The sequence below is a fragment of the Rousettus aegyptiacus genome, unplaced genomic scaffold, assembly GCF_014176215.1.
Source record: "Rousettus aegyptiacus isolate mRouAeg1 unplaced genomic scaffold, mRouAeg1.p scaffold_m13_p_1, whole genome shotgun sequence".
Classification (NCBI taxonomy): Eukaryota; Metazoa; Chordata; class Mammalia; order Chiroptera; family Pteropodidae; genus Rousettus; species Rousettus aegyptiacus.
In genome coordinates this window covers 37378613-37403172 of record NW_023416284.1, presented here as the reverse complement: position 1 = coordinate 37403172, position 24560 = coordinate 37378613, and the positions used below count along the sequence as shown (strand labels likewise).

The following is a 24560-nucleotide window of genomic DNA, read 5'->3' as shown; positions in this document are numbered from 1 at the left end:
CATTCTCTTTTTAAACTCTTTAAAGAAAGATTTCAGAAAATAATTCAGACTTCTTAGATAGATATATAGGACTGTGTGATTTGCCTTTGATATACCTCTTCAATTTCAACTTTAGCCTGAAGGTATTACCTTGGTTTTATACTCTCCTTTCATTTCTGATATATGGAACTTCTTTCGATCTGGTCTATGTATTAATGAGGAAAGAGAACTGTTACACTGTATGCAATGGAGGGAGCTGCTATATTTTATCCTGTATTAGGATGTGAGTTTTCTGGGAGAGGTAATTCTACATTAGTTAAGTAGGCCATGTTACTAGATTTGGAATTTCAGTGTGGGATTCCTTTCATGATCTGGGACTCGCCTATCTCTCTACTCCTATTTATTTTGATGCATCTACTTTTCTTCTTATTCCCTAAAATCTAGCCATGCTGAAGTTTCCAATTCTCTTAAACTCATACCAGTTCATTTTAACATATGTAGCTACTTCTTTCTAGTCATCTTCAAGGATCCAATCTGCCTCCTCCTTTACTAGGAAAACTCTGACCCCAGAGGTTGGGCTGGATGACATTTTTGGCGTTTCACTGTCTTTTTGCTCTTGGATTAACCAGATATCTATCTATCTCAGCCATTGACTGTAAACTCCTTGAGGGCAATGACGATATCTTAACCTTCATTTCTGCCTTAAGATTAAACACAGTGGCCAGCACAGAGTATGTACTCAATAAATGTTTTTTGATTGAATAGATGTCTAGAAATTGTGTCCTTTAATTTATAAATATAAAAGTGTATGTGTGTGTGTATAATTATATGTGCAAATATGTATATGTACTTGCAAATACATGATTGTGTATATCTGGACATACATACAAGTTTGTCTATGTCCAAGTATATGCGTGTTTGTGCACATTCACGCTGCTGCTTCTAAGTGGGCGACACAAACCCTTAGGAGGCATTTGTGGAGATGCTGTGATGTTTGTGGTGACAGTGGAGAGGAGAAATAAAGGATAATTGCCACTTTGGTGACCAAACTGTGGCATATGTGGTCTAAGCAGCTCTCGGAAACTCTCCCTATGAAAGGTGCCTGTTATGGGGCTGGGGATGAAGCAGGGGATCCATTGTACCTAAGTAAAAAGCATACTGCTCCTGGGTTCAAGGTATGGGGAGGAGCAGGTGGAATGAGTTTTGACATTAATGGGACATCCTTGGTGGACAATGGTTCCCCTGGACCTTATCTCTTTAATTCCAATTTAAGCTTATGTGTCAAGTTTTCACTTTTCATTTTCTTTATAATCCATTGAGGCCAGTGCCTGCCTCATCCAGAGGCCTCTTTCCCATTAGGCCTCTGCCTTCTCTTCCTGTGTTTTCTTTTCTCTCATTACTCTGGCATGTGTAGGCACACAGAAACTTTATACCAGTGCTGCCTCTCAACATCTTTCTCTCTCTGCTTGAGTCATGTGCTGCTATCTGGGGGTCTACCTTTATTGGCAGAGGAGTTCCATGACTATGATGTCACCACTGCTCAGTTGGAGGACCCCAGCATGAATCAAGACTTCAGAGGAAATAAGTGATGATCCCCCAAGGTGACAAGCTCATAAAGTCATCATCAGTGACAGCAAAGGAAATTAAGGAAGACCGAGGTCAGAGTTATAAGAATACAAATGGTGTTTGTTTATTCAATCCTCATTCATTCAATGAATATTCACTGGGCTCCTACACCGTGAATTAGACAGAGTTCCTGATCTCAAGAAATTTACAGTCTAACAAGGGAGATTGGTATATGTACAAACAGAAAAACAGAAGTAAGCCCAGGATACTAAGGAAACCCAGAGAAGAACACTCTAAATGAAAGATTAGTGAACATGCATACACTGATAAAGAACATGGGCTTAGAGTCAGATAGACTGGGTTTAAATCTTTACTCTGCCACTTAACTGCATAAGTCACTCACTGAGCCTCTATTTCTTCAGTTAGACATTGAAAATAGTGTACCTATGCACAATGGTTATGATGATTAAATGAAATAACATGGAGTCTGACTCACTGCAAGCATTTAAATAGCAAATATTTTATTATATCTCATATATGATGCTTAGTATTAAATTTTGAAGCAACAAATAGCAGTTGGCTAGATAAAGAAAAGGTATCATGGTTTCCTAGGCAAAGAACACAACCATGTCCAAATGCCTGACATATTTAATGAGCTTAGAATAACATGATAAGAAGTGCATTCTTTAAAAGTTACTCTGAGGCAACTTGACAAAAGTATCAAGAGCCTTAAGCATGTTCATATAATTTGATCTAATAATTTTACTTCTAGGAATTTATCATGAAAAAATTATCAGAAATAAAGACAAAAAATTAGGTACAGAATGTACAATTGAGACTGTTTTATAATAATAAATTTGGAAACATTTGAAATGATAATCTGAAAATGATTAATTAAATTATGATATATCCAACCGATGTAATATTTGAAAGCATTCAAATGTATTCAACAATATTTAAAGTAAAGGAAGGCATTCATAATAAAATGTCAACCCAAAAAGAGGAATTCAAAGCTTAAGTATAGATTCCGATTTTGGGTTAAAACAAACAAATAAATAAATGCACAACAAAACTATTAGAAGGAATCGTACCAAAACAAACAAAACACTATAATTATCCCTACATAGAGGGATTATTAGTGATTTCTGTTCTCTTTTTGAAGTTTCTCTGTACTTTCCATATCTTTAGAATGAATATATAGATTTTGCAATTTTAAAATATTTTAAAATTATAGGCATTGCACAGAATAGAAGCATTGCACAGAAGAGAAGTTTATGTAGACCAGACAGAAAGAAATGAGACAATTGATTTATTATAATAATCTAGGAGAAAAGTGAAAAGATTTTTTAGCCAATGCATACCTGAAAGGAACGTATATGCAGAGATAAATTCTAGAAATATAGAGTTAGAACTGGGAAGACTTCATGGCCTTTTAGAAATGGGTGAAAACAGAGAAAAGAAATCGAACATAATGTCCAAGTTTCTGACCTGTTTGTACTGATCTCAGAAAGAGAGAGAGAAAACAGAGAAAGGAAATTTGGAGGAGAGTGCAGTAGAAATGAGGAGTTCTGTTTTGGATGTATTGAACTTCAGGTGTTTGTGGAATGTTTTGGTAAATATATCCAGTAAATAGTTGAATAAAGAGGTCTGAGATTCATTCATTCATTCATTTATTCAATATTTACTCAGTATTTACTATGTGCCAGACAATGCTTTGGGTTTGGACATAATAGCTGTGTACAAAACGAAGTACAGCTTGCATTCCAGTTGTGGGCTAGAATCTCTAGCATAGAATAGACAACTGGGCTCAAGATAGACTTTAAGGAGTCAACCACCTGGACATGGTGAAGTCACAAGAAATGGATGAGATAAATGGTCCAATGGGGGAGTGTAGAATAAGAGTGGACTTATTTTGAATCAGGTTCAGGCAGGCTATTTCTTTTCTATAGCTTAGAGGATTAAACTGCTTTGATAAATGCCTGCAAACCCTTTAAATATGATTACTTTTTGACTGTAGTCAACTCCCAATCTAGCAACCACTTCAATAAGAGGTGGACAAATCACTGATTTTCTCTTAGATTTGGTCTTCTTAGCTCTATAATAGGCATAGTCTGACTTTAACCTGCATCAGTGTAACTTCCTGCTTCAGGCCCTTTGCATTCTCTGATCCTCTCCTTGAAGGACCTTCTTTGTGATCTTCCCCTTGCCTGGATCCTTCTTGTCTTTCAGATGGCTACTCAACTAACACTTCTGCAGAGAGGACTTCCCCAACTCTCCAGTAAAAATTACTATAAACCCTGACCCTTGCTACTCTGGTACCCTATTCTAATCACTGTCTGGTATTTTACTAATTTTTGATTTTCCCACATCCTGACAAGAATGTGTCCTGAGAGTACTGATCAAGCTTGCCTTGTTCTTTTTAATAGTCCTATTTCTTAGAACAAAGCCCGGCACATAGTAGGCAAGCAATAATTTTTTAATTAGAATTTTGAATTTTTTGAACAGTTTTGAACAAATAAATAAAAAATTGTCCAGTTTGAGGAGTAAATATTAAAACAATTATTGAACATTTCTATGTTCCAAGCATCTTGTTAAAGTCCTGAGGATATGGAACTAAATCTTATTTGCTTTTTATTTGCAGACAGGTTTATAATCTCACAAGAGATGCAGACACCTATGCAGCTATTATAAGTGAGTGAATAAAGGTGGGGCAGAGGTTTGGATGGGTGTGAGGAAGGATCTGGAGATATGCTCTATGCATGGAGGATGGAACTAGGTAGTTTCAGTCTCCAAAGTGAAATATTGGGATTGTGATGCCAACTTGATATTCTGACCTAGAGGCTTGATTGATAGATGAAACGATGGGACAGGAGAGTGGGTCCACTTTAAATCTATACTTGACTGTGAACTCTAAATCTGTTTGGCACACATTGTATATTACACACACACACACACACACACACACACACCCATAGTAGGTGCTCAATAAACAGTTTTTGAATTAACGAAAATTTCATCTGATTGTGAAATAAAATTCAGAGTTGGTATATACCTCCAACGGAATATTACTCAGCCTTAACACAAAGGAAATTCTGAAACATGCTACAACATGGATGAACCTTGAGGACATTATGCTAAATGAAATGTGCTAACCACAAAAAGGCACGTACTGTATAATTTCACTTATATGAGGAATCTAGAGTAGTCAAAGTAACAGGAACAGAAAGTAGAACAGTGATTGCCAGGGGCTGTGGAGAGGAGAGAATGCAAACTTATTATTTAATGGGTATAGTTTCAGTTTTGCAAAATGACAAAGTTCTGGCAATTGGTTGCACAACAATGTGAATATACTTAACACTTAATGAATTGTACACTTAAAAATGGTTAAAATGGTAAACTTAATGTTATGTGTATTTTACTACATTTCAAAGTTACATAAAATCATGAAATTCCAATTGTATGACTGGTAATTCAACTGCACTTGGGTCTGTATTATTTTGATCTCCTAAGAACTCAAAAAGTCTGATTTCTGAGTCAGAGTTCCTCTGCCTTCACATTCTGTGGACCAGCATGAAAGAAGCAGACACTGAGCTCAGTGAAGTTTTATAACTGTACAAGGTCACATTGCCAGCAGGGCTATTTCTGTAATTAGAACCCAAGTCTTTTGACTACAGTGCAGCACTCTTCCCATTCCACTGGTGGTCAGGGTCAGGGTCAGGGTCAGAGTCAGCCTCCGCAGCCACCTCTAACATCCTGATCCTTCCCTGGAGTGCCATAGGAGACAGAAGATGCAGTCCCTTGACATCCCTGCTTGAATGTCTGAGAGGCACTTCACAGTTAGCTGGCCCTCTGATGAGCTCCTGATTTATTAGTTATCAGGTAACATATTTTTTTAAAACATTGTTTGATGATAATTCACTACATAGTTTTCGAAATATAATTTAGAAGTTTAAAGAATGAGTCACATTTCTATAACAAAACTTTCCCCATTTACTTATTTTTTGAGAATAAGGTCTCTCAGTGTTCACATCTATAAATATGAAAAGTAGAAATAGAATTGATGCTTAACCCTATGTCACTCTAGCAACAAATATTATATACCAATGAATATATGAATTAAAGAAAATCCTCATATATCTCATGATAAGGTGAGATCCTTATAAAGTTTTACTTTATATGTTTAAAAATTATTTTTGAAAATCCATAATATATTTATTATTTTGATCAATTGTGTATTATGGCTAATTATAATAATAGTTCAGACAGAATTTGTAATTCTGAGAATTATATGATTACAGCAAACGAATGTTTTACATTCTATTTATGCATATATTTTTGTTAGCAATATACAATCATCAATAAAAACTTAAAATCATATAACCTACATTAGGTTAATATTCTGGGGGGAGGTAAATGAAATGAAAATGAGTTCAAGAAATAAAAAGAACTATGTAAAATTTCTGATTGTTTAGAAGAGGTCTTTCATATTTTTTAAGTAAATGTAAGCATCAGAATGCTGTATTTAAAATCAACGAGATATATTTAAAAGAGTGACAGTTCCTTTATTTCAAAATTTCAATACTTACAAATTGCCATAAATTATCTTCTTTGCAACTCTTTAAATTTAAAAGGAACAATTTTAGATGTCAGCATTAAAATGTGTGTTAGAGTACATAGTTTTTCAAGATTCTTTTGGGGTTAGGTGAACCAAACAAGCCTGAAAAACACTGGCACAGACCGTTCTTGATGAGTTGTACTATAGGTTGCTAGAGGAAGATATGGAACCAAAAAAAAATTTTGGTTTGGGTTTGGTTTTGGTTTGCTCTTGTTTTAACAACGGGAGAAAACACAGATTGTGTGCTGAGGACAGTGATTTAGACCAGAGGGGAAAGGTGATAGTGCAGGCGAGAAGGTAGGGTTGCTGCGGTGGTGAAGAGCTGAAGGGCGTAGCCATAGAGTACTACTTAATATGAGGCCTGTGCAGGATAAGACAGAGGGACTCTGCAATTCTCAAGAGGGTGGGCAGAGAGAATGGGCCTAGGGCAAAGCGGATATAGCTGCTGTGATCCAGGGCACGAGGAAGTTCTGGTCTGATTGCGTCTATTTCCTCAATAAAATCCAAGCAAGACCCGCAGCTATAAGAATGAGGAGGAAGTGCTGAGGGTGACAAGAGAGAACATGTAAAATAGACGTTTAGAGGAGTGGGAGAGAACCTGCTAGGGAAATGTAGTAGGTACAGGGATTAGTGTCAGGAATTTATTGAGACTAGCAAGATGGTGTGCTTCTCTGGGCAGGCGCAGGTGAGGGCAAAAAAAGAGAGCTGGATTTAACCAGCTTGGGGATTGACAGGGGCGTACACGGGTGGGCCGGCGAGAGTGGGAAGGGAGTTGAGACAGCGTAATTAACTTGATAGAGCCTGGACTTGAAGCTGCGAAAGGAAAGAAGGGACACCATGGGAATGGGGGATGGGATCGATGGATTATTAAATCCCCATGGGTTGAGAAATTGCTGCGTTTGGAATATTGATTTTTTCTTTTAAAATTTCTGCTGTCATATCTATTTTTTTTTTTTTCCAAGAGCACTTTCTGACTCTCCAATTCTACTTTTCCCTAACAGCCTCTGCCGTCGTTTTCACGGGTGGATTGTCTTCTTACTTTTCGGAGGATATTAGTTGGTGTTTCTTTCAGTGGTACTCTGCTGTCCGCGTGGCCCGCTTTAGTCGGTTTCCGGAGACATTAAGGTAGCATTTGTTTTGGTCCGGGGCTTTCTCCCGCCTCTGCTGCTCCGGGCTGTCCATTCGGGTGGCAGGGGAGAGAAGGAAGCGCGGATTGGAAGCCCCGCGTGCATGGGCGGGGCCTGACTCCCGGGGGCCCGGCCAAGGGAACCCCGAGGTGACTCCGCCTCAGCCCTTCCTCCCGGCGGGACCTCCTCCAGACCCCCTCCGTCCCCGCTCAGGTGTCCCGTGGCTGTACGGTGGCGGTCCCGGGGAGTCGGCTGCAAAGGAGGGCGGTGGGTTTCTGAGTTCTGCGGGCCGACCTAGACCTAATTCCCATATTTTCGTTCTCAGCCCGGATGTTTCAGAACCAAGTACTTTGGTAGCAGTCCGTTTGTCCGGGAGAGCTGTTGGGTTTTGTTTGGCTACACCCACCCCCACCCCAACAAAGACCTACCGGCATGGGAGGGCGGGACAGGCACGGGCCCAATGGGAGCAGCCTAGGGCTTCTAGCCAGTCTGAGTTTTGAAAGGAGCGGGATCAGAGGAGTGGTTGAACATTAACCCTTTGCGACAGTAGTTTGTCGTGGGGGAGGCATGGCGGCTGGAAGATTTGAATTTCCAAGCAGCTCAGTGCACAGCGTGCGGTCCACCAACACTTTTATTTCGTGCTTCCTTTGTGCCACACCCTGGGAAAGTTTCCGGCGAGAAAGGCAACTTCAGTCCTTTTGAGTGACTGCCTCTAATTCTCACGTCCCAGCAGTTGGCTGTTTCTGCAACCCTATGCCGTAGATATGTCTTTATTATTTTTATTTATCATCGTCATCATTATTAATGTAGGTAAGGCAATTGAAGTTTACAGAGCCGAAGCGACTTAACCCTACATCATCTAGCTAGTAGAGACGTGATTTGGTTTGGCCCCTAGCAGCCTTCTAAGGCCCAGGAGTTTCATTTACACCACCCCAGCCATGCCCTGCAGGGATACCCAGTCTGCTAGGTGAGAAGAGAAAGAGAAACTTAATGACAAGTAAAGTAGTCAGGGCTGTATTCTAAAGGCAAGGGGAAATGCCCATTTATTTTTGTTTGCTTCTTTCTGTGCTATTCATGGAGGTATCCCTACAGGAAGTTACATTTAACCTGGCCATACAGGATAAGCAGGGAGTTCCACAGGCAGAGGTGGATAATTCAGGCCCAGGGAGCAGAAGGTCCCAAGGGGCAGAGATTCTGGTACCCACAGAATGTAAGAACTGGAAGGCCTGCAGGGAGCCCCCATGCCTTTATTTTACTGAGGAAATAAATGGAGGACCAGAGAGGGTAAGTAATTATTTCAGGTTACAAAACAAGAGAGACAAAACTGGCCCCGGAACCCAGGTGTTCTACCCTGTATGTAATCTCTGGTCTATCTTAGTAGTCATACATAATGTCAGTGTAGTTCACATTCGTTGGACATTTACTAAACAAGTACTTTATATACTTTTGTTTCTTTTACTTACTGTGACAACTCCATGAGATAGAGAGTGTTTTACAAGGGAAGAAATTGAGCTTGAGAGACATAATTTGTCCAAGATCACATGGCAAGTGGGTGCCTAGAGCCCTTGTCCTTTCTTAGCCTGCTCCAGTAATGATAAGTAAGGAAAGAAGGGTGTAGCCAGTGAAACCCTTACAATGTAGAAAGTTTTAACCCCCTTATTAAATGGGGAAACAGACTCAGAGATGTTCAGTGACTTGCCCAAGGTCACAGAGTTATAAAGTGGTAGAGCCAGGTCTATAGCCATGCCATCCTAAACAAGCCCGATCCCATCTGATCTCGGAAGCTAAACAGGGTTGGGCCTGGTTAATACTTGGATGGGAGACCACCTGGGAAGACCAAGTGCTGTAGGTGTAAAAAATTAAAAAAAAAAATAAAGGATTGTAAGCTGACAAGGTCCTTGTAATCTGTGAGGTAAACCAAGGGTTGCCTTGCCTAAAAAAATAATAAAAAATAAAGTGGTAGAGCCAGAACCGAAGATGATATCTGGATTCTCTTGGTGGAGCACAGCCCCCACCTTGGGAGACATAATCTACCTAAGAGCACCTGAGAAACAATCACAGCCCTCCTTTTGTTGATAGTCTTTCAAACCTTTCAGACAGCTTTGCCTTGGGAATGTTGGTCTCCGCAGGCAAAGTAGCTCTAGCCTTGGTCCTGTAGCATTGTCAAATCTCACTTTTCCAATGAGGAATGACTTGCCCAAACTGGACAGGGACCTGAGTCTCCTGGCTGCCAACATGGTGATTTTCTGCATTCCTCCTCACTTTCTCCTATGCGGCATGTCCTCAGGGGCTCTGGATCACATTATTCCAAAAGACCAAAATGTGAGATGCTTTTAGCTCTGGGACCTTTAGAGAAGCCACTTGGTAAAGCAGCTTTGGTTTAGGTTTGCAGAATACGAATCAAAGGGGCACAGCCCGGTCAGGACAGCGGCACTGGAGGCCTGAGGCCTGCTTGAGCTTACTTAGCACCTCTTAAATCTGGGTGAAGAGTGACGAGTAGACAGAATTATGAATTGGGGGTGGAAAAATGAGTCTCCCCAAATATTTCTGTTTGCCAGTAACCCTCACTGACCGAGTGAATAAGATGCATGAGAGTGCTCAAAATTAATTAAGTTCATCTGGCTTGTCTTCACCGCTAACTAGGTGTCCCTGAGGGCTTGGCTTCCAGAAGGAATATTTGGAAGGAAGATCTGGACTGGGGGGTTCAAGCCAGTCCTGCCAATTATTGGCTGTATGACCCTGAAAAAAGCAATTCACCTCTCTAAGACTCAGTCATCATTCATTCATTCAATAAACATTTCTTAAAGTCTTATTGTAGGCCTGAGTCGGTCTTAATGGGGAAGACAACTTCTGACAAGACATCCTGTGCAATGGAAGAACTCACAGCTTTGAGGGGGGAAATAGACAAGGACAGAAATTATGATTCTAAATTACTCAGGTGTGGACAAAGGCCTTCTGAAGGAAATGATAGCCACAGGACTAAAGTCAACCCTTTTGGAATCTTGGTGAGAATTTGAAAAAGGCACTCCTTTTTCTAGGCAAATGCAGGTCTATACCAGGATTCACAGCTGGCAAGTAGAGCCCACACAGACATCTGTGCCCCTCGTTCCCCCCTGGGCTGGTCACTCTTGCTGGGTGAACAACCTGCATGTCTGGGCACAGCAGCCCTAAATGTCAAAATTGAGAGGTACAGGTCCAGTGGAAGACAAAAGTGGAAGAGTCTATTTCAGGCTGAGGAATAAGAGTGTACAAAACCTGCAAGCTTGGCAAAGAGCTTCCTTCACCTGTGGACCTGCACGTGGTTCAGTGAGACTAAAATCAGTGGTGTACTGGGGAAATTGAAGAGAGATGTGATTGGGAAGAGTGGCAGAGGTCATTTATTATTCACTCATTAAGCAAATATTTAGTAGGCATATTCCAAGTTTAGTGTTATAAAAACAAGGAAAATTGTGAGCAAAACTGATATCATCCCCTGTTCTCAAGGAAGTTACATTCTAGTGTCTGTTAGAGTATCATAAGGGAATATTGATTTCTGTCCCACCTTCTCTCTAGCATTGCGTGAGCCCCAAAATGATATCATGTGTACAAAATGCCTTGAAAAACTTGGAACTTCTGGATCATTCTTATGAATAATCACTGTTAATTTTCACTTGAGTGACTGACATAGTGCCCGGGAATTTGGGGGCCTATTCCTGACACCAGGCACTACTTGATCCTACCTTTTGGGAAGAAGGGACCTTTGGTCATGATCACGATGATACAGGGGCTGTGACACTTGCCCTTGCTCTGCCCATCCTGACCATTTTTCTCTGGGTTGGCTGAGCAGGCTGGATGGCCTGTGACTTCCTGAGACCTGCATAGGAATTCACCAGCTCGTCCTTCGGCTTTGGTACCTATTATGTTCAAAGGTTTTTCTCTTCTGATTGAAATACCAATGAAGACAAGAGAGTCATCTAAAGTCATGAGTCATCTGAAATCATGAGCAAAAGGGAAGCTCTGACTATGGAGTAAGAGTGGACTAAGGGGCTCCAGGAAGCCTTGTCAGGTTGACCTTAGGTTTGAAGTTGTGTGGCCTGATCAGTAGGTGATTCAGGTAAGAGAGACTAGCTCCTAGAAATGGAAACTTGACCACTTTCTCACTGTGTGGCTGTGGGCAAGTCACTTCCCCTTTCTGGACTAGTTTCTTCCTCTATTAGCAAGGAAGTTGGACTTATTCAAACTTGAACAACAGGGCTTTTTAAATTCTTCTATAGAACCCTGGTATATAAACCAGATAAATCAGTGGTGCTGTGGCTGAGGCAAAGGTTAGGGGTTCTGCTTATTTCAACTCCACCTTGTCCTGCCTCATCCTCTCAGGATTTTTGCCACTAAATAGCCCTAGAATCATAGTGGAATTTAGTTTGAAATGACTGGATTAGATTTTTATTTTTATTTATTTATTTTTTTAATGTCTAATTGGGCACCTCTGTTCCCTGGGCTCAGAGTAGGGATGAGGGTAATTGAAAAGTTCTGTGATATTTTTTACAATTTTATGTTTACACTGAAATGATTATCTAATGTTCTCTCCATTCAATATAACATAATCTAGATGATCTAGATTCTCTTCCCTTCCTTCCCCCCAATTTTCTTTTATAAACATGAAATTTCAGTAGCCCCATTTGAATTTGTATTTATGACTGTGATATCACCATAAAAACATTTAAAATATTTCCCATTTCACTTTTCATGCAGTGTTATTTCACAAATTGGGAAATCTGTAAATTTTTTTTAAAGGTCTATATTTGTTAGAAGACAGTGGTATAAACAAGATAGGAATTTATTTATCTTTCACATATAAAATCCAGGTAGGTGGTCCAGGTCTAGAATGATGGCTCCACAAGCATCAGGACCCCAGCTCTTTCTATCATGTTCCTCTGTAGTTTTCAACATGTGCCTTCCATTTTGTAATCCAAGATGGCAACCCCAGCTCCTGCCATCAAGTCTGTATTCCATCCACCAGGAAGAGAAAAAGAGGAAAGGGAAGAGCCTACTGTTTCCTTTTAAAGGCAAAATGTTGCACACATCACTTATTTTCACATTCTACTACCCATAATTTGGTCAAATGGCTACTTCTACCTGCAAGGGAGTATGAGGTCAGGGGCGGGGGCCTGCCCGGAGGCTTCCCAGCTTGACATCAGAATCTGGACAAGGGCCCACCCTAAAGCCCTGGCGCCACCACCCTAATCTGGATGCTCAACTGACATTCCCCATTCTATACCCTACCCCCACATAACCCTATAAAAATTACACCCTCCCATCCCAGGGCGAGACTTCTCTGGCCCCTCTCCTCTCTGGACCAGAGAACCTCACCTGTGAGCGCTCTCCCAATAAAGGCTTGCTTCTAAAACTTCTCGGCGTGTCCCGCGTTTACCTTACAGAGAGACCAAGAAATCTCTGTAGCTGGGCAGTCTTATGAGCAATTAAAACTTCTACCATTATACAAAAGAAAACTTGAGAAGCTACTTTGGAAGTTTGAGAAACACTAATTTCTACAGTCCTTTCTGGGTATGAAATTCTTTGAAGCAATTAGAATTTGAGGACTTCAAGCTGGAAGGGAGCTCATGAGTTTTGCTAATCCAATTTCCTTCATCACATGATGAAGATATTATGGGCCCATAGATAAGGCAACTGAGGGCCTAGGGAGGTTAGTGACTTTGTCCAGGGTGAATTCAGTCAGTAGTAAAGGAAGAAGTTAATCTTGTGTAGATAATCACAGGAGTGGTAGAATTCACTGGGAGCCTGGGGGGGCTCTTGTCTCTGTTCTTTATAGCCCTACTCCCACGGTGTTCTGGTTCTTCAGACTATACCTTACCACTTATGCCATCATTGGAGATAAACTAGACTGTGCTCTGGGGATCATGATATCCCAAAAGGAGTATGATCTTTGGAGTCAGACATAGCTGGCTTTCAATTTTGGTTCTGTTTCTTATTACTGAAATGCCTTGGGCAAGGCATGTCATCGCTTGGTTTTAGTTTCCTCATGTTTAAAAAGAAGATAATATTTATCTCACAGGTTTCTTTCTTTCTTCCACCCTTCTTCTGAACTTCCTCCTTCCCAGCCTCCTCACCTCTTCATCTTCTTTCTCTGTCTTCCCTTCCCATTCCCCATTTCCTCTGCTCCTTTTCCTTCTCCCCTCCCCTACCTGTCCACCTTCCTATCCTCCCTTCTTCTTTTACTCATGCAATGAATAAATAAAGAGACCTGGTAAGGGACTTAGTACATAGAAGTCTAAGCCAAAGGTAATTTCCTTCCTTTCTTCCTCCTTCTTTTATCCTCTCCTTTCATTTTCTTTCTTTTTTCTTTTTCCAGTGTCATGTGATTTTTTTTTTTTTCTACCAGGCTTAATAACACAGGACCTCGAGGACTGAATAAATTTAGTGGTTGGTATGCACTAGATTCTCTTCAGAAAATGTAGTACCCAGAAACAGTTTGCCCTGACTGGTTTACTTCTACTTCCTTTTAACAATTTTTTTTGGCTTGTTTTTTAGTCAGACAAGGAGAACTAAAGTACTTCTTGGGTTTCCCCCTGTGAACACATCATCGCTGGACCTTGACATGACCATTTACCCCTTCTTTTACATGACTTCTGGACTCTTGAAAATGTTTATATAATTTCATGCTTACTGTGGGGTTTCTCCGCTAGTCTTCAGCTACAGTTTTCCAAGAACTCCTTGAGGACAGGGAATGTATACCTCTGCGTTTCTGCAGCTTGGCTCAGGATCTGGCCAATGGGAATGCTCGGCAGTCTGTGCTCAATATATATCAACTTATATGACAACAGAGAAATAGGCGAGGGGAGCATGAATCTCTAGAAACCATCTCTTTCCACTTTCACATTTTATAGACATGAAAGCTCAACTGGAGATGAACTTTCTTTGAGCCTGTGTTATACTTCTTTGCATTTGTCATAGTACCTACTAAGAACAAAAGAGGAAAGGAAAAAGAAAGAAGGATGTGGAAAGAGCGAGTCAGGGAGAAGATGGTAAATCAGCATTCATTCAGCACTAAAAGTACCAGCTTTTAAGTAAATACTATCTTATTTAATCTTGACAACATGCATATAAGATAAATGCTGTTATCTCATTCTGCAGAGGATGAAATGGAGGCTCAGAAAGTTGAAGTCACTTGTTCAAGTTCCCATAATGCATATGAAGTGGAATGAGAAACTGAAAAAAGGTCTGTGAAACCGAGACCACACTCTTGTTCTTGAACCATGAGTCAGAGTTATTGACACGGTCAAGTGTAAGAATTAAATGGACAATGTAGGAAGCTAGATCAATCTAAGAGATTTCTTTTTAACAATAATAATGGCAAATCTGTATGATCTCCACGAGGTCACTCAATGTCTCTGAGACTTAGTTTCCTCATCTAAAATGAAGGGGGCCCTCTGTCGGTGCTGAGATCCCTCTTGGCTCTCAAGTGCTGGAACTAATTCTCCCTGAATTTCTCAACCATCAGTGTGAACTGTTTAAAAATGATAGATTCTTCCGGGAGGAGCAATGTCTCTTTAGCTAGAATCCTCAAGGTCAGGCCAAGCACTCTTATTTGGGATTTTTGATGGGATTTTTCTTAATTGATTGGGGTGAAGAGTTCAGAGCTAAGTTGGAAGATTGGCTTTTCAGCTCTGGCCTAGAAGAGACTGGGGCCTGACATGATATGAGGTTATCTAATGATGGCTATTCCTGCCTCCTCTTAAAGAGCTGCCTGGAGAGCATTCAGCACCTTGCTACACTCTCTACTTCCCTGAGAGTGTAAAGGGAGCTGCTGAACAACGAATAAATATGCTGCCTTGGTCACTGGAAAAAATAATGTCAAATTTCTGGGGCTTTCCTATTTTAACTTTCCCCACTGCCTGGAGGATTTTCAGTATTTTTTGTTTTCTCTTGTTCTCTCTCTCTGAATGTTTCTTTCTTTTCCTTCTTCTCTTTCTTTCAAACTTCTTTCCTTCCTTCCCTTCCTCTCTTTTTCTCTCCCCCCCCTTCCTTCCAGATATTTTATTCTCTGTTAAAGAACATTTCAGACAATATGAAATTTTGAGTTATAATGCTCTCCAGAGTCTAGCTAACAGTGATTTTTACATCTCCTGATCATTGGTATTTTCTATCCCTTTTCATTTAACTAAGATTTATTAAATAGCAATAGTTCAAATTGAGAAAATTTACTTACTAATGGATACCACGTATCATTCTTTTGTGTATTACAAGGTACTACAGTCTTTCAATCAAAAAATATTTGTGAAGCATTCAACCATTCCCAGACATCATCATGGAACACAAATTCAGCAGTGATCAAGGCCAGGTCTCTTTCTTAATGGAGCTTACATGGTAGTTGGTAACACAGGCAATTAGCAAGTGAATAAATATTTAACACATTTTCAGGTTATCTAAGTGTATCTTTAAAACAACCTCACAGGGCAGGTAATATAAACCTATTTTACATATGCAGAAATATTGAACTGCATATAGTGAACTTATCTGTCCAAAGTGAGATGAAAAGTTGAAATGCAACCCAGCCCATGATCTTTCTAGTAGTACCTAATATAAACCAAAATTTTCAAAGAGGTGCAAAAAAGGAAAAAGACTTTATTTAGGTGAAATAGTTTGCAAACCAGAAAAACATAACCTCTGGTAGAAACTTGAAAGTGTGCTCCCTACACCAAGAGAAAGAGCCCACCTTTTACAGAGAAAGTTCCCATACTGATTCCCAAATGGTCCAATTTAATGCAAATGAGGTTTCCAAATTTGCACAGTTCTGATTGGTCTGAATCATTCAGTTCTGACTGGCCAATGCCGTGCATTCTAATTGGTCATTCTAGAACAGTTCTGCTTGGTGGGTATAATTACGCCAGTCCTGACTGGACAGGGATGGTCTCAGTCCTTAGGTCAAAAGACAAAAGGACAGCTAGCTGCCCTGCAGTGGTTGATTCAGATGGCATAAATAAGCAAGGCATAGTACCTGAAACCAACAATTCAGTCTGAATTTCTTCCTGGTATACAGAGTACATGAGGAGACCTCGTCAGCAAGTGGTGGCTAAACTCTTATTTATAAAATCTGAATCCTTGGTTTACTAATTTATCTCCACAGATAAATTCCTTCTCAGTGTTCACATCAAATAAATATTTCTCCTCAGGGTCCACACTAATAATCTTTTTATTATGAGCCTAGAGGCTTAAGCTCCAGGGCTCTGCATTTTCATGGGCCCTTTCTAAATTCATGTCGTACCTAACTTTTTATCTTTTTCTTAATGAGTGACTACCACATTTTATAAGCCTTGGGCCTCGTAAAACCTGGGCCAGTCCCTGCCAATATAAAGATTTGGAGATGAGTCTTAGTTCCTCCTAGAATTCGAAAGTCTGTGGAGGAGACAAACATAAGAACAACTCATGGTAATACATTAAGATAAGAGCTATATTAGAGGTATTATGGACTGAATTGTGTCTCCTCTTCCAAATTCTTATGTTGAAGCCCTAGCTATTGATGTGACTGATTTTGGAGAGAGGGACTTTAGGGAATTAATTAAGGTTAAATGAGGTCATAAGAGTAGAGTTCTAATCTCATAGGACTGGTGTCCTTTTAAGAAGAGGAAGAGACACCAGAGAGCTTCCTCAACATATGCACACAAAAGAAAGGCCATGTGAGGTCACAGGGAGAAGGCAACTGTCTATAAGCTAGGAAGAAAGCTCTCACCAGAAACTGAAGTTCTTACTAGCACCTTGAACTTGGACTTCTATCTTCCAGAACTGTAAGAAAATACATTTTTATTGTTTAAGCCATCCAGTCTGTGGTATTTTGTTATGGCAGACCAACCACACTAGTACAGGAGGGACATCAAAGGCAAATGGATTTGAGGATGGGGGAAGCATTCCAGGCATTGGAAACTTGAGAGAGCACACTGTATCTGTAGAACCATAAATAATAATAATGTACTCTTGTGGAATATGACAGCAGAGATAAGCAATGACAGGTGGGTGGGGGAAAATCACAAAAGGTGTGGTACGCTATGCAGAAGAATTTAAGTTTTATCTGATAGGTGTGGGAATGCCCTGATTTGTCAAAACCATCAGAGTGTCAGCACAGAGGAGGAGGGTAGATGGGAGGGCAGAAGAATAGTTAGGCAACTAATGCAATAGCCCAGGAAGTGAAGGGTGTGGCTCTAAAGTCAGTCAGTGGGGATAGAGAGAGGAGCCTGTTTTGGAATGAGAGCATGGGAGAGACAGAGGGAGGAGCTAGAATCCCACTTGGATTTCTCCTTTTGGTGCCTGGATGAATATGCTTGAAATATTTTGCCCATGTCTAAATTGATTTGAATATATCCCTAGACTTAATTTACTTATGAGGAAAAGGTTTTGGAATTCTCATATTTCAAAGAAATATCAGTGGAGGTGTGCTATGGTCCTAGATATGCAGGTTTGGTCGATTGCATGCTCTGCCACTCGGGAACCAATAGAGTGGGAACACAGTGGCAAGAAGACATGGAAGAAAATCTGCAGGCAGGCTTCATTACCAACATTATACTTCTTAATAGGATGCTGGTTTTGCCTCTTACTCCGCCCCCGCCCCTTTTTACACTTGGGCCAGGGAAATTACAGTGTCTTGGAGGGAGTTGGGGTCAACCTTGGTAACTACCTGGGTTGAGGCAAAGAATATTTCCATACTTACCCGAGTCTTGGGGTTCTGACTCGACTGTGGTATGCCTTCTGGTGGATCATTCACTGTCTCTGGGTCCCAGTCTCACCTTCTCAGAAATGAACCACATAGGTGAAATGATCTTTAATTTCTCTTTTAGATCTAATGTTCTATGCATCAATGTTTAACCAACTTATGTAAAACATATACAGAAATCAAGAGTTAGGGGGAATATTAATGTCTCATATCCAAAGACAATGCCTTATTCAGTCATGAAATGACAAGCTTTAACTCCTGCATCATTTCCTCTCAGCCTGGATGTGTAGACTCATAGAGGACTCCAGCAAGCAGAGAATATTTGGAAGCAATCCAGTTCAGCTTCCTTATCCGACATTTGAAGAGACTGAGAAACAGGAAGAGCATTGTCCAACGTCATATAGCTAGTTAATAGCAGATCTGAGACTTGAACTCAAGTTTGTGGACTAGGGCCACAAGGGGCATATAACCACCAGGTTTTGTACTGTATGACTCTGCAGACTCTGATGTAAGTGGTACCCCCTAAAATTATATAAGGCAAAGGGTGTTTACCTACCTCCATTTTAGCACTCCTCTCACTCTAATTGTATCTAATTGTTTAAAATGTCTCCCCACCCTCCTGGATACCTGGCACCCTCTCTTCCTCTATTTTACCTGACAGTTAGAATTCTATTCATCCTTTAAACTCAGTACAAATGTCACCTCTGTGGCCCCCTTTCTTTTATTTGTACATACCTTCATGGCTATATACACTTAACACATTATATGAAAGTTAGTATCTTATTTATCTTCCTGCGTTTCACCCAATAAAGTTGGGAATCATGTCTTATTTATCTCTGTACTTCTAACATCTATCCCAGGTTCTCAACTGTTGTCTAAGGAATGAATGAATGCAACAGATAAATGATGAGATGAATGTAAACCAAAGTCTGCTGGAGAATATAGAATCAAACAGAAAAGGCTTAGGAAGCCATGTCCCATGAGGTATAAATGAGACTAGGGTTTTCCTCTCATCTGGTTATTTCTTGGACCTGCAGGTCATCACCCTCATTAAGGACAGCTCCCCTAAGCTGTAAGCAGGAAATGCCTTGGTATCAGGCCCAGTGGCCCATATTGAAGACATAATCCTTTGGCTCATGACTCGCCAATGGATTCCAGAAGGCTCAGTGTGGGTGGCCTTCCTCAGTCAATCAATGGCTGGGCGTCCCAGCTTGTGATTGGATCCTCTTCCTGCCACCCAAGCTTATAGGTCTCTCAGATGCAGCCTGTATGGAGACCTCTGGCCATCAGGCTTGCTCAGTTGCTAACCACCCACCAGGAGACACAGGGAAACATCCATAAAAGCTAGCTTTTATGACTACTGACACCCCCTTGAGCAAGTCATAGTGATTATTTAACATTTATGAGACACCCTTAATGCAGGGGAGGCAAAGGAAAGGGAGTATGGCAGCCTCAGTACAAACAGGTATTTCTATACAGCCCCATAAAGGTGCTGTCTCCTATTCAGATTATTTTGTTTGCAACTACATTCAGGAGCTCATATAGGCCAGGGCAAAACTAACTTAATGTGCCTTGTATAACATTAAGCCAGGCATTTCCAGGGGAATCTCAGTTAACTCAAACCCAACAAAGAAGAACCTTCGATTAACCAAATTTTTATTTTTTTTACTTCTAATGATTTGTTCTCTGGGTGATGTTGATGTACAAAGTCCTTCATTCACTTTTTCTCAGTCAACAAAATATCTGGGCTTCTGATTTTATGCCAGATTCTGTGTCTGGTATTGGTATTATAGAGATAAATAGGAAAGCCTGTGCCTTCCAACAACTCACTCTTGTACAGAAAGTAGACATGGAAACAAAAATATACTATTACAGGTGATGAGTTAGAGCCAAGTTCACAGAAGAGTGGAGGCCTATAAGACAGAGTCACTAACTTACTCTGCTGAGTCGGGGCCAGGTTGGGAAGACTTTTCAGGAGGAAAAGCTCAGGATGGCATTCGATGAATGATGACAATTTTGGAGTGGGTGGATGTGGATCTGAAAGAGCAAATGACTCAGCAAAGGTGTGGGAGGGTTTAATGCATGATGTATTCAGGGAACCCTAAATTATGCAAACAGGCTGGAACTGACAGTTCAAGAGAATGAGGTGGGAAATACAGGCAAAGGCTTGATTATGAATGAGACCCTGCCCATCATTTAAGAAGTCTGGCTACGACTGCAGCATTTGAAAATACTGGCCACTCTTGGAATGCACTCCTCCCTTGATTTGGGTGACATCACACTCTGATGGAGCAGGACCTACTCTCTGGCCATTCCTGCTCTGTCATTTGGATGGGATTGTCTTTCTCCCTTCACTCGGTAATGCCAATGTTCTTCAGTGTTCCCTCCACTGTTTTTCTCACTCTTGACTGTTGAGGAATTTTCCCATTGCAGTGGTTCACTGAGTAAAATCTCTCATCCAGATAAGTTCTTTCCTGCACTCCAGATGTGTACATAGATCCAACTGCTCAGTGGAAGTCTCTACTCGATGGGGGTAGCCATCTGCTCCCTAAATGTTCATTCATTCTGTATTTCCTATGTTTATGAAAAGCATCGCTATCCAGTCACTAGTATCATCAAACCTGAAATTATCCTAGAATCCTTACTTTCCCATCAACCATTCATTCATTCATTCATTCATTCGTTTGACATTTATTCAGTTCTTACTTTTTGCCAGGGCTTTGGTGATGTAGAGATAAGTAGAACACAGCTCTGGCCCTGAGTAGCTCACAGTCAGGTGAGAAGAAAGGCACATGAATAGGTGGCTGTCATTCTGGATGCATAATGTAGTAAGAGAGGGCTGTGGGAACATGAAGAAAGTACCTACCTTAGGGGTAGGACTGAGGTGGGGTAAAGGAGATAATATCCCCTCAAAAAGTAGCAATTAGGCAGGACAATAGGGTTGTGGGGGGGAGGTGGTGAGGGAAGGAAAGTTTTCCAGGAGAAGGAAATAACATGAAGAAATGAATGGAGATGAGAAATGCTGTAATGTGGTTTTAACTACAAACAGTTCAAGCTGCTGAAGAGAAAAGTGGAAGGCAAAAGCGGCAGATGAGGAGATGAGGTTGGGTTTCAGGGTCTCATGTTTTCTGATAAAGAGTTTATACGTATCTCAAGGGAAATAGGGATGTAATCGTTGGAGTAGAGGACTGACCTGACCTGGTTAATTGTGCTGGAAGATCATACCAGCAGGTAGGGTGGGTTGGCAGGGGGAAGGAGGGGAGAAGGAGGGAAGAAGGTTAAGAGAGAGGAAATGAGGACTGCTCTAGGGCAGATGCTCCAAGAATGGAGAGGAAATGAAAGTGGGGAGATATTCCTCAAGTAGAGTTAGCTGCCTTTACTCATCATTTGAACATGGGACTAATACAGAGATAGAAATAAGATACTATTTCTGTTTTTATCTCTAGCCAAATGATAGGTGAACATTGACATTTATTGAGAACACAGGTGTGGGAGTAGGCTCAGAAGGGTGAACGCTCAGAAAGAGCGTTCAATTTTAGACCAGTTTTGAGATATCTTACCCAAGATTGCATTGTAAGTGTGAAAGATTTTTTTTCACGTGGGGGACTGGGGCTGACTGCAGCTTCTGGATCTGACCTTGACCTTTCTGAGTCAGATCCATACTCTTAATGATCCTGGGCACCCAGCACAGAACAGAGGGAGGTTTTGCATCATGGACGGAAAGTGGGGATTGAAATCACAGCAGTTCTCAGACCGAGAGGAAGCCTTTGTACCTTTGCTGACCCACCATCTGCTGGCTCTGGTGGGACTTCTGCTCTCTGCCATTTCCCGCTAGGAATGCTGGGTCATCTGAGATAAGCAACGAATCCCTATCTATACCAGAAAGGGAGAAATTTCTTGAACTCTGCCCATCCCTATCTTCATTCCCATCTACCTCCATGTGTTTTTCTTTAAAGGTTCATTAAAGGGGCTGCTAAGGTTGGTGGACTTATCATCACTCTGTCCTCCTTCAACTCAATCTTCTAGAAAAGCTTATGGTCTTAAAGTGAAAGGGATTTTGAAGAAGAAAGTGCAGTTCTCAGAGAAAAATGGACTTGAGGGCTATGTCTATATAATGGTTTCCTTTTCTCTTTCTTTCTTCAGATTGCTTTTTGTTTATTTTGTTTTAAAGGGCAGGTGTTTCCTATTGCCTTTGGACAGAGCAGTATCTCTCTGGTGTTTCTTTGGAGCAAGCAAGCAATAACGCCAGCCTGGGGGTGAGGATGGTGAACATGGAGTTGCCAACCCTGAGCTACTTTTTCTTTGTCTGTAGGCGGTTAGACTGTATGAAATCAAAGGTCCTCTCAGGTTTGAGCATCTAAAATATGATTCTGAGGGCTGGCTAATTATTGAGGTAGCATCATGAATGGGAAAAGCAGTAGGTCAGGAGTCTTTGTTTTTCTTGCCAACTGCGAGACCCTGGGCCATTCAATTCACCTTCCTGAATCAAGATTTTCTATCTGTTAAATGAAGACAATTATCCTATTAGCATACATTTTAGGAAGTTGTGAGAGTAAAATGGAAATGTCAAAGTGTGATGTGTAAAATACTCTGCATTTCCAAGGAACTTGAGTCTAAATGGTGATGGACCAGCTAGCTGCTTCACCAATTCAGACCAGTTGAATTGTGGCTTAAAACATGGTCAGTGGCAACAGCCAAGATGACCTCGTCTTAACTAATTATATCTGCAATGGCCCTATTTTCAAACAAGATCACATTCTGAGATACTAGGTGTTAGGACTTCAAGATATGAATTTGGAGGGGAGGACATAATTCAACTTATAAAAGACACATAGTTGATAGTCAGAATATATTTGTTGAATGAAGGAATGAATGGCTAAAGTCAAAGAGGCAAGAATTAGTATAGTGCCTGTGGGGAGCTCTGGGTTGTTTGGGATTTTTTTTTTTTTTTTTTAAATTCAAGTTTAAGACAGGGACTGGTGAGAGCTGATGCCCAAGAGGTATGTGTACCTTCTCCTTAGCACATAGGTAGCGCTCAGAGGTTGCTGCTATGATTTTAATTTCTACTGGTTGTTAGATGGATGCATGACTATCTCTGTGGCAATGCAGCCCTGCTCTTGGATGACTCAGCATGCAGCACAGAGGAACTGAATGTCAGCAGTTTGGGCCGGTGCGCCATCCTGTTTACCAAGGACCGCATGTACACTAGCTTATTTGGGAGATCCTGGAGGCCAACATCTTGCACCAGACCCTCTAACCTGGTCATCTTTCTTTTACATCCCAACAATAGGCTGCCTTCTGCCCTCCGATAAACAGCTTATCATTCATGAGCTGAGATCAGGAACAGGTTGATGAGGTTTCTGGAACATTTCCTTTAGGGTCGTAACCACTGAGACACAGCTTCTGATTAATCGACCTTGTGATATAGCATGGGCAAGGTAACAGAACATAAATAGCAAAGAAAATCAAGATTAATGTGGAAATGTCCCTGAGATATCAGGATAGGAAGTTGCAAAGGAGCCAAGGTGGCTCCTCGGAAAATGAGCTGGAAGTTAGAGAGAGATAACCTAATAGTGGAGTGAAAAGGGCTCTGGTGTTGACTGCCTGACATGAATCCAGACTCTGCCACCTACTAGAGGTGGGATCTAGGGTAAGTCAGATCCCACAGCTCCCCCCTCCACAGTGAATCTCAGTTTCCCCAGCCCAAAGGTGGAAATAATGTGATCCATGTCGTTAGAGAGAGTGCAAGAGAGTTTAACACAGAGCCTGACATTCAGCAAGAATGCTATGCATGGTGACAATAATAATTGCTTACACAAATTGAGTGCTTATAATGGGCAAGGAATTATTCTAAATGATTAATCCCATGAGGTAGATGTGATCATAAAATTCATTTTGCATTTGAAAAAACTGAAGTTCAGAGAGTTTAGGTAAAGGTCACATAGTTACTAAGTGGCGACCCTGAGATTCAAACTCAGGCAGCTTGTCCTAGAGCCTGTGCTTTTAGCTATTATGCTGTGTAATTGTTGGTATAATTATAATAGATGCTGATATTCTTTAGCTATAAAGTGAGAATCTGGAACATTTTCAATCAAGAAAACTGGAAGGAAGAGAAATAACAAAAGTTATTAAGCCATTTTTGGGTGTCAGCTGATAAAGTACTTATATTATCTCAACCCTCACATGCAAACTGGAAAAGATGTATTAGCACCTGCATTTTAGAAATAAAGAAACCATGACTCAGAAATATCACATAGCTAAGATGCAAACAAACCCAAGGCAGCCTGGGTCCAAGGCCCATGTTCTCTCCACTACATCTACAGCTATCAGGGAATTTGCTAAAAGTTACACAGAAAAGACTGCGTGACATCCAGAGCCCTTTCTCTAAGGGGTGACTAAAACACAGTGGCTCTTTCTGACTTGTGTCAGAGCTGACAGTTATGTAAGGAGGACCATTAACAAGTTCACAAGACACTGGGTCCAAAATGAGTAACAAATCAGACTTTCACAGGAAGTTAAGAGAGCAATAGGAAAAATACTGCTGGGGTTTGATGGTCCATGAAGTGCAGAG

At 40.9% G+C, this 24560-nt stretch overlaps 1 protein-coding gene and 1 pseudogene across 1 annotated transcript in view; both read left to right on the top strand.

Moving 5' to 3' along the window:
* Nucleotides 1-24560, top strand: part of PLPP3 (phospholipid phosphatase 3) — a 118977-nt gene that overhangs the window by 80227 nt on the left and 14190 nt on the right. The window lies entirely within an intron of this gene.
* LOC118605651 lies at nt 9021-9139 on the top strand (annotated as a pseudogene).